The following is a 12109-nucleotide window of genomic DNA, read 5'->3' as shown; positions in this document are numbered from 1 at the left end:
CCAGACATCCCTCTATCCATAAACAATTTCTGTCTACCTGTACCTTTAAAGTTCTTGCCTAATGACAGCAAAATTGCGCAAATTTACAACTTTAACTTGTGGACTAGTCTTATATACTTTCAGAACTGCCAGAACTACTTTCAAAATGAGATAATTACATTCACTGATTCCAAAGTGCTCCCAGTCTAACAGCTCAGTCACTTTCCCTACCTTAGTTCCCAAGAGGAAATAAAGTTGAGGCTGACATCAGCTCAGCCATGTTCTTAATAAATTGCAAGGTTAGAACAAGAGAACGAATGTCTGCATATAATTGTTTGTTTATGGGTGTGTGTGTGTGCCTTTACATATGTTTAACTGTATTAATCTGTGCACCTTTGCATCTGCTCCTCTTAGCATCTGGTTTCTGATGCTATGAGAGCGAATTCATTGAACTGAGAATCGAAATATCCCTCCTCGCTCCCTCACTCTCTCTCTCTCCATCTGTCCTTCCATCTTGTGCTAGTGTGATGTAATACCACCCTCTGCCAGCCGCGCCATTCCACTGCATAAGTAGCAGCCTGATTTCGAAAAGGCATCAAAGACAGCCTATTGGAGGCCTTACCCTCTTCCTCGTTACACTCTTTCTATTAACGTATTTGAACAATATGTTTAGATTACCCTTAAACTTTTCACCTCATACTATCTTATATCCTTTTTTGCCTTTTTGATATTTCTCTCAATAATTATTAAGAGGTCAAATTGAACAAAGTTGTTTCTTTATGAAGTAAGATTCGCTTTTACTCTTGAGTAGAACCGCAATAACTTTCTTCATCCGTTGTCCCTTAATGTTACCAGCCTTACCGTTCACGCTAACAAGAAGATAATGCCTCGCAATTCTCGTCGTCACACTGTTGAACGCTTCCAACTTGTCAGACCTTCTTTTAATCTTTTAACAGTGTACATTAATCAAACTTGGAAAATCTTTGTCAGATGCCATTAAAATTTGTGGTACTCAAATTAAAAATATAATGTTAATGGAAGGCTTATTCTGTTCCATTACCATTTTGAAAGTAATAGAATTATGACTTCAATACCCAATGTGTTCCCTCACTTTTACTTCAGTCACCTGCCCTGTCTATTCCAGGAAAAAAAGATATAGTATTGCTTCTTCGCTCTAGAGGCATCCACGTATTGATAAATACATTTTTCTTGAAAACATTTGACAAAATCTTCACCACAAAACGTTAACATGACGGTAGTACTAGTCAATTTTGGAAAATTAAAATTTATCATTATGAAAACCTGACTGTGTTTATGTATATCTGAGACTTCCCTACCTATTTGTTCCTCAATTTCTTTTTAATGCTGGGAAATATATAGTGCAATCCCATCAACGTGTCCTTTACTTTCGGGCTGCTAATTTGGGCGGCACGGTGGCATAGCGGTTAGCACTGTTGCCTTACAGTACCAAAGACCTGGGTTCAATTCCCACCTCAGACGATTGACTGTGTGGTGTTTGCACGTTCTCCCTGTGTCTACGTGGGTTTTCTCCGGGTGCTTCGGTTTCCTCCCACAATCCAAAACTATGCAGTTTAGGTGAATTGGCCATGCTAAATTGCCCGTAGGTGTATTTGCGGGTTGCTGTGGACTTGTTGGGCCGAAGGGCCTGTTTCCACAAAGTAATGAAATTTAATCTAATTTCTACCAATATATTTTCACAGGACGATTTGTCACAGATGAGCATATTGTTCAATCTCTTCAGCGTGATCTTACTTTCATATCTTCCCTCGTTACTGCAATACTTTATTCACTAATCATCCTCTGGGTGCTTCGGATTCCTCCCACATCCCAAAGATGTGCAGGTCAGGTCAATAGGCCATACTAAATTGCCCGTAGTGTTAGGTTCATTAGTCTGAGGGAAATGATCTGGTTGGGTTACTCTTTGGAGCGTCGGTCAGGACTTGTTGTGTCGAAGCACCTCTTTCCACACTTTAGGGAATCTAATCTAATCTAATCTAATCTAATCATGATGGCAGCCCTCCAGCCAGCCCTCGCAACCCAGCCAGCCACCACATGTCTCATTTTCTGTCCTTTTTATGGCCCCAATGCCTGGAACATTGAACTGCCACTCTTGAACATCTCTTTAGGAATAGCTATTATGTCCCACTCCCACGTTCTTAAACCTGCCCTGAATTCATCAGCCTTCCCTGTAGGACCCTTGAAATGAAATGAATGTAATTTAGTTCTTCAGACTTACTATATTTTCTGACTCCCTTGTCTGTTTTTTTTTCTAATTGATGTGCTTCATCAAATTCATAACCTCCATCCATCCTACCATTTACAATGCTACTTAGAATAACTCCTGTTTCTTTCTCTAAAGATGTAAAGTTTCCCTTGAAAAAGTTAGCAGATCTTCTTTCTCAGATATTGGTTGCTTTTCAGTTTAGATTAGACCAATCCTTTTTGGTCTTTTCTGTTCCAAAACAAAACATTTTCCAAAAAACTTATATGCCTGAACAATCAATTGTTTGCAATTGATTTTTTCTTCCTACCGTTTTGTTCTTTCCCTTGGTTTAGTTTAGAGTTGGGACCAAACAAGAAATTACCACTTTTAACTTCTTTTTTAAATTCTTCCACCACAACTCTTAAATTTACTCTGTACTATTTATTATTTTCCCGAAAAATGACATTCTTACCAATATGTGCCATAATTTTGGCTTCTCGATCTCATGTTTAACAATATGTTTCAAATGCTTAGAGACGTTCTTTATCTGAATAACGCAACAAGCTATTCTTAATTTACGCTTACTGCCACAGCAGCCCGTGTTTTGCCCCTGTCAGAGCAATCCCCTGTGGCAACAATTCTACCAAATATTTTCAAACGCTTCCAAACATTAGAATCGTTCCAAGTGTTCAATAACTGATGGCTCTTCCATTTTCTTCGGAGAGGCTAACCCTGCAAAATTTCCAGTAACTGAATATCTGTTTGATGAAGGAATAGCCAGCCGAGACTTATCAACTATCTTTTTATCTTTCCTGAGTCACCAACTTTCTGAACGATTTTGCTGGATAATAACATTCCTAAGTGTTCTAGCCATCTCTTTCACTACTTTTTATATGGTCTTAATAACATTATGCCTAAAAGCAGGATTTTATATGATACCTTTCACTACCTACAGACAATGATGTTTAAATGTATAGGTATGCATACACACACACACATACATATATCAAACATGTAAGATTAAATAAAATCAATCATTTAGCTAAATAACTCAATAAATCGACCCCTCTTCAATAAATTCTTCGACGAAAAAATGTCTTTTCCAGAGATGAACATGCGTTGGACTCTCCAGAATGAAGGCATAACATCTTATTTAAAGCTAAACTGTTTGGTTTTCCAAAACAAAATGAAAACTTTTGCAATGAAAAAAGAAACGCTTCAAAAGATATACAGAATTTTCTAATCTTATTATATTCCACCCTGTAAATCGTGACTTACTTTTGTCTTTTGTTTGTTTGTTTCATGTTAATAAAACAAATAGAGAAAAAAACTGTGTGTTAATAGACTACCATGAATATGTTAACTGCAATAAAATAATAATTAATATTTAACTATGCTTGCAATAGCGTGAACAGCTGTAAGATCCATGATGCTCTGAGAACGTTTTTTACAAACTTTCTTTTCCACTATGAAAAACAGTAGGCATATGTTAGAATAATGTGCTTCCAATTCTTGATGATATGGTTTGGTCTCCTGCCGTTTGCTGTAAATCTAGAATTTTAGAGTATCGTTAGAGTATCTGGCTCTTTCAAACAAAATGATGGATAGAAATGACAAGTTTAGGGAGCCATGCATGACAGGTAAAATTGTGAGACTAGCTAAGAGGAAATAGAAGCGTACATAAGTTTGAGACGACTGTAGACAGACCAAGCTTTGGAAAAATATCAGGAACGTAGCACCAATCCGAAAAGAGTAATTTAGGGGTTAAAAGCGGTCATGAAATAACTTTAGCGAGCAGGTTTAAGTAAAATTCCAAAGCCTTTTATTTATCTTAAAGAAACAAGAGGGTAACAAGAGAAAGGGTTGGCACACTCAAGGCCAAAGTTTGAAAGTTGTGCGTGGAGTCAGGGAAAACGAGTGAGATTCTTCATGAGTACTTTACATCGGTATTTATCGAGGAGAGGGGCATGAAGGATGTTGAGGGGAGAGATAAATGTTTGATTACTCTCAGTAAAGTCAGCATAAGTTGGGAGGAAGTGCTGAGTATTCTAAAAGGCATTAAAGTGGTCAAATATCCCGGTCCGAATGTGATCTATCCCACTTTTCTGAGGCATGCAACAGAGGAAATAGCTGGGGTCTTAACAGATATCTTTGCAGCATCCTTGAACACGGGTGGGGACATGGAAGACTGGAAAATTGCGAATGTTGTCACCTTGTTTAAGAAAGCTCTCAGGGATAATCCAGGTAATTATAGCCCGGTGAACCTGACGTCAGTGATAGGGAATCTGCGGGAGAAGATAGAGATGGATAGAATCTATTCCCATTTGAAACAAAATGGTCTTAACATTGATAGGTAATATGCTTTAGTGCAGGAAACGTCATGTCTTCCGAACTTCATAGAAGTTTTTAAAGAAGTGTCAAAGTTGATAAATGAGGGAAGGGCTGTATATGTCATTTACATTGTTTTCAACAAAATGATTAGGTTCCTCATGGTAGGCTGATGTTGAAGATGAAGTCGTATGTGTTCCACGGTGCACTGTTGTGGAAAGATCACTCAACGTTCAATTAAAAACTACCAGGAGACACAGAAAATCATTCACGAAATTAAAGTTTAATCTTGTGAAATCAAACCTGTGGCAGCTAGAAAATCGCTCCCCTGTCTACCCAAGAGACTTCTGTTCCTCTGTACTTTATGCAGTTTTCTTTCCTGTGCTTATCTGATAGCTTTACCATACCCAACCATACTGGCTTGCTTTGCTTTCCTCACCTAATAATCCTCTGCCACACTGGTTCGCTACATTGCACGTAACCTGTCAACTTACAGTACAATCGTCTTCAGTACTAGATCATCTAGTGGTGATTGAATTAGCCTATGACAATGTGAACTACCATTATTGATTACTGGTGCTCTGTAAAATGATCCTGTCCATGCATTACAACAGTAAGTTATCGACATAACTGCCAAATTAACATCCATGCATTTACCCCATTGAGATCAACAACACTCATACAGAGAAAGAACACATGGATGTTGTATGCACAAATGCCAAGTCGATTGCATAGTCCCAAAAGCGGGCAACAATAATTTCCAGGGATTAGAACTCAAAAGCTTATCCTTCTGCACCTCGAAGCACAGGCCAAAAACTCGCACCACTCGCACTGGAAGAGAAAAAACAAAATCTAAAATCCCCGCACAATCTAAATTCGTATGCAACACATGAAATCAGGCGTCTCCATCGGAACAAGGCTTCAGCACTGCATCGGACATCAGATCATAGTAGTCAAGCAGCGGATCCAGAAGAGGGGGCTGGGCCAGAGTCCACTGGAACAACAAAGATTTGTCGCGCAGCAAGACACATTAAAACTACATAAATAGAGGTAGATCACAGCAAAAGACAAATAGAACATCAAGCAACATGACACCCGCAACAATCACAATCTTACCGAACAATTTCGAACTGCACCATTGACGCCACAGACCCGATGCCTCAAGCATCCTGTCTTTGCACTAAATTCTGTATGTTCTGGAGGACTGACGGGTCGTGTTGTGAGGAATATTGCACCCGAACGGATACTTGTCATAAGTGATGCACCAAATTATTTACAAATACAGGGAGACTGACGGAGAGAGGGTCCAGACACATTAAAGGACAGCGAGATGCAGTGACAGAGGGATGAAACATAGAAAGAGAGAGAGAGCGGACAGGCAGAGAGATTCAGAGTCAAACAGCAACATACATGAAGAGAAGAGAAGAGTGACATGCAAGTATTTTGCAGTTGCAGAATTGGCTGGGAAGGGATAAGGCGAATACTGGAAAAGGGCGTATAATGATGTAAGAGGGCAGTCTTGCAAGAATGAAAAGGCATATAATGTGTGACAGAGGAGCAGAGTTTTAATAACGATGTCGCAACGTTGTGCTATAGGAGCACTCTCATCTTCAAAAGGGAGGGCGTTCTGGGAGGCAAACTTAATCACACTGCAGAAACCATTATACAATTCTCAGTCTGGATTGCCCTAACTCCTGACATCACTTCCAAAGCTAATTGCAACGTCATTTCCTTCCCTATTGTTGCTGCCCGAAGACAGTTCCACCCCATTGAAGTCAATCAGCACAGCCGGCGCTGAAGACACCACGAATGTCATGCGGAAGGACACTTCCAAACCCGAGGATGCCACTGAATGCAGCACTTCTGCCCTCCAAACAACATGGTTAATGGCACTTCGTTTCGTGACAGTCTCTGCCCCAACTTTCAACTCCAACTCTGTGCCAGGTCCTTAATGCCAGCCTTGCTGAGTGGTTTTATCCATCCCTCACATTTGCCATTACTGAGGATGAACGTTCAGTCCTCAGTTGAAGGCAGGCGCCATCTACGTTCATGGATCAATGATTTCAACAGCTGCTGAGCATCACATTTTTCTTCTGCTGCCACTGACTCCGTGCTTATTCTATCCTTCAGGAGTCCCATGCAACATCCGAGGATCCCTTCTCCTACTTCCAAAATACTCCATCCACTGGATACCCTGTACTGCTCTGTTGCCCGCCCCAGACCGCTTCTGCAGCAACTGCCAGTTCATTGCCCATCTCAACCGGTCCACCCCTTTCAGGCACTCCAACCTCACTCTCACAATGCTCAGTCCTCAGTTCCCTTCACTTAAAGCCCAAACCCATCATCAACACACGGGACTGGAATTTGGGAGTGCGCTGTGTTCGTTTGGTACAATTACTTCTAAACAGTTGAAGACAGGCGCCATCTCACGGATGCCTCCTCCTGCTGCCCCCCAACCACGACCTCATCTTTTATCAACAAATCATGATCTCCCATATTATCCACAACCTCATCATCTCAGAGATCTCTCATGTCCAGCCTTCAGCCTCATCGTCCATAAAACCCACACTTTTTAATTCTACCTCTCAACCAATATTCACAAACCTTATTGGCACCATCGAACCACTGTCTCTTCCAAATCATGCCCCACAGAACCTATGTTTTCATATCTTGCCAGTGTCCTATTCCCCTCGGTCCAGGACCTTCCCACATACATTGGCAACACAGTTCACGGCCTCCACCTCCTCCATGACTTTCGTTTCTCTTTTAACCGCAATATCTCATCTTCACCATGTAGAAGCGTTCCCTGCACTCATCTATTCAGCACGGTGCAACCCTCTAAACCCTCCGTTTGCTCCACTCCAGTTGATCCAGCTATTATCCCTCCACCGATACACCCATTCAAGTGGCGGAACTGGTGTTCAACCTCAGCAACTTCTCCTTTGAATCCGCCAACATTTTTCAGTCCTCAACGGCAGCCATGGCCAAACATGTGGGCCCAAGTCAAGTCTGACTCTTCATCGTAAATATGGAACAATCCACCTTCAGGAGTTACCATTGCGCAATGTCTCATTTTTGTTTCCATTCACGACATTGATGGTTCTGTGGGCGTGACCTTGTGCGACTGTGAGGAGGATTTACAGTCCATCAAATTCACAAGCACTTTCCACGCTGACCTCACGTTCACCTCACCATTCTCAGACACCTCACTCCTCGTCATGGACCTCTCCATTTCCATTTCTGGCAACCAACTCAGCACGCACATCAGCTTCAATCCTAACCATTCCCACAACGACCTGAAAAACAACTGCACCCTCACCTACTCCTGTGAAAATGCTGTCCCATAATCCTAAATCATCTGTCCCGGTCGTATTTGTATTCAGTAGTAACAATTCAACTCCAGACCATTGCAGATGGCCTCGTTTTCAAGGAAAGCAACATCCCACTCCACGGGGTCAGCATGCCCTCCAGCGCAGCTCTTCCATTTCCCGACCCTCGCCTTTGAACCCCATCCCTCCAACCAGAATAAGAATAGAAATCCCACTGGACCTCGGCTTCCAACATCAAATATACGGACAGAGCGCATAATCCTCCGCCACTCCCGCCACCAAAGGCAGACCCAAGCACCAGATATATGTTTCCCTCTCCACGACTCTCAGCATTCCGTGGAGAAAATTCCCTCTGTGACTCTCTCGTTATGTCCACGCGCCCTTCCAACCGACCCTCTATTCATGGTCGCCGCAGGACGTGTTACACCTGCTACAACAACTACCCCGTCACCTTTATCCATGGGCCTAAATGATCCTTACACATCCAGCAGAGATTATTCTGTGTTTGCAAACACGTCACCTACTGTGTCCATTGGTCGTGATATGGTTTCCTCTACTTTGCGGAGACAAGGCGCCAACGTGTGGAATGTTTCAGCTAACATCTCTGGAACACACGCAACAAGCAACCCCACTGCCATGTGGCCTTATACTTCAACTCCCCCTCCAACTCTGTTAAGGACTGCCAAATACTTGCCATACAACTCCAGGAGGAAAAACACCTCACCATGCGCCCTAGTACTCTCGAATGACACGCATCACAGTCGACTTCGCCAGTTTTCCCATCTCCCCTCCCTCCATTTCATCGCAATTCAAACCGCCAACGTGGTACTGCCCGCTTGAATTGTTCTATGTCTCCATGTTCCTGCCCACCTTCTGTTCCGACCAATCACCACCACGCCCCAACTGCATCTTCCTATCGGTTTCCCAGCTAACCTCCACTCAGCACCACTGCCTCCCATTTATCTCTCAGTCCCCTTCCCTGCTACAATCCTGATGAAGGACTTACACCTGAAACGTCGATTCTCCTGCTCCTTGGATGCTGCCTGATTTGCTGTAGCTTCCAAACACCACAGTTTTCGACACCCAAAACCATGCTGACTATTTCTACACAAACAATGCTTTTTACGAACATTCATAAATCCTAACTCTCAGAATCCTCTCCCATATTATGCCCACTAACGATATAAGAGTGACTTGTCCGTAATTCCCAGACTTATCCCTATTCCTCTTCTTGAATAACGGAAGAGCACATGTCAGCGTCAATCATCTGGCACTGCACAAGAGGACTAAAAGATCATGGCCAAAACAGGCATGTCTTCCATCCCTTCTCGCGGAAGCCTTGGGTACAACCCGTCTCCCCACGGCATTTATATATTGACAAACTTTCCAGCGCATCCATCTTCTTAACATCAACTTTTCGATAGTATCAGTCCCTTTCCCTCCTCTCTAAACAAAATCCAGCTATTATCCAGCCTCCATATGCAGCCTCATGGAATTGAGTCTGCACTAGAGGATATGAATAAGTAAATAATAAATCCGGAAGTGACTGGACAGAACGGGCTTATTGTTTATCGAGATAAATATTTAAGTCATTGTTTAAGTGTGCATATTATTCACTACAACAAAAAGAATTAAGGAAACAATGCAGAGCCGAATGTACGGCGCACTAAATGCAGTACCAACGCCGCAGGTTTCAATTCACAGCTTGTCCATTCAAAGAATTCACTGGCTCATACTTGTCACTCAGTCAGACAGTACAACCGTTGATGACTGAGTAGATATGTAAATTCACTTGCACATTGAGGGTTTTTCTGTTCTGGACATTGTTCCAGTGTTGTCGTCAGCATATTTGTGCCAGGAACAAGTCCACAGTCGCTCTAAATAGGCAGAAGCCATTACTAATTTTGCAGTCCATTCTCCTTGGTATTTCACAGTGTGATTGAGCTCATTTCCGAATTGATGCTGTGTTACAGTCTAAAAGAAAGTATTGGCAAATATGCTGAGGAGCTGTATCATGGCAGAGGCGCGTTCTGTTGTCATGTGGTGATCTGAGCCAGAGGGACAAAACTCAATGTTTTTAGTTCGCACATATATATAATAAAAAAGCCCACTAGCCAATGAAACCATGAAAGTATCAGATATACTAAAGAGTAAAATAATGGATCTCCTTCCCTTTACCATTTCTCGGTCTTTGTAATTCTCTCCAATGGTGCAGTATTGGAGCCCATGTCACTCTCTAGTAGTCACGACATTGCAACTGTCAGAATATTGAGCAGCAAAACAAGAACAGACGGGAGAAATGAAACATGATAAATGCGGTCCATGACGCGTAAGCAACAAAGCTGAGTTTCAAACCGCATTTCCATGGACAATTACCAATCATAAATCGAGCTTCCTGTGTAAAGCCTCGATGATGAGTTACAAACAGCCCAGTACGGTCACTGCTGTTAGAACCAAAGTCGGTGTTTTGCTTTTCAGTGTAGTGCATTGTTTTATGCTTTTCACAGCAAATGGCCAGAAAAATAAATCAGAGGGGAAACCTACAGTGAGCCAGTGAAACATCGCTGCTGCAAATTTCAAAGTGACCATGAGAGAACCAACACGTGTGATCAGCCGACACGAATTTTGGAAAAAATTTGCAGCTATCCACCACCATATAACTCCGGTGAGAACGACCATGCGATTGTAAAGAATGCTTTTGAAGAAAGAACAGTTGCTGCGGGGGAGAGGATGACAAATGAAATGCATTTAACGAAAGGAATCGAAAGAATAATCTCAGAGCTTTCTTATCAGATACAAAGACAACGACGCAATTAACATGTCTAGACGAATTTTTCACCATTTCCTGTACATTTTCAATAAGGAAAGCAAATTTTGCTCTATACTTCTGTTCAATTTCCTTTGCTAGAAATGGGAAATCACTTCTCATTGATTTACTCAATACCATAATTGAGAAAGAAAAGCACGAGATCCATGTGAATGGCCGAAGTCAAGTGCAGTGAAGTCAGGAAGGGATGAAATGTTTTGTAAATAAAGCTATCCGACAGCATCACAGCACACTTTCAGTGGGACAGGATCAAGTTTAAACTGAGGTTAATCGAATGACACAAAATATACTTGGATCGTAAGCAGAGTCCAAGTCGCAATTAACATTTCTAGGATGAAGTTTTAATCGTTTTCCGCCATTTCTATGGTGGAGAATGATATTTTCTCTCTCTATTTCTGTACAATTAACATTGATTTTTAAAAAAGCTTATCATTTATTTACTCAATACACTAATTTAATAAAAGAATGCATGGGATCCACTTGAATGGCTGAAGTAAAGTGCAGTGAAGTATGCAACTGGCAAAGTGTTTTGTCAATTAGAGTATCCAATGGTACAAGTTCGGATCTGGCACCAGTTTGAAAGCTGGTGAAGTGTGACGGCAAAAGATTCCTTTAGACATGTTAAGCAGAATGAGAGACTGTGCTCTGCTCAGGCAGAATGAATGAGAAATGTGGGAATTAAATTAATATTTTCTAAGACGTTTGGAACTCCATAACTAGCTGATGAAGAAGCAGCGCTCCTAAAGGTAGTGTTTGCAAACAGACCTGTTAGGTTAGATTAGATTACTTACAATGTGGAAGCAGGCCCTTCGGCCCAACAAGTCCAACACCGACCCTCCGAAGAGCAACCCATCCGGACCCATTACCCTACATTTACCCCTTCACCGAACACTACGGGCAATTTAGCATGGCCAATTCACCCAACCTGCACATTATTTTTGACTGTGGGAGGAAACGGGAGCACTCAAAGAACACTTCCTTCTTCATAAGATCAAAAAGGCCCATTCGAAGCTTTGCCCAAAAGTTCCCAAATGCTGAGATTTCTAAAATTGTTCCTTGACACTCGAGCTATTGTACAATATATAACTGTCAACAGAATGATGACTTCCACCTTAATCCTTGTTTTTATATTTAAAATATTTATCTCAAACAGTTATTCTTTCCCTGTATTAAAAAGATTACACTTAATTTTAAACCATGATTATGTAATTTTAAGGGATTGGGGCTACCATTTCTAAAGTCTCTTAGTAGCCTAAACAATGTTAGAACAGATTTATGTGAGTAGATAAGGATCATCCAACATGATGCCAGAGCACAAAAGGGTTAATCTGAAAAAAATGACAAAGCATGATAGATAGAAAATGAAAAATGACAAAAATTATCCTTGGTGCCGACTAAACACCACTTACCCCAGAGTTCTCC

Source organism: Chiloscyllium plagiosum, unplaced genomic scaffold, assembly GCF_037043375.1.
Source record: "Chiloscyllium plagiosum isolate Xiang-an unplaced genomic scaffold, Cpla_swu_hap1 HiC_scaffold_14, whole genome shotgun sequence".
NCBI classification, from domain to species: Eukaryota; Metazoa; Chordata; class Chondrichthyes; order Orectolobiformes; family Hemiscylliidae; genus Chiloscyllium; species Chiloscyllium plagiosum.
This window is presented reverse-complemented; position numbering follows the sequence as displayed.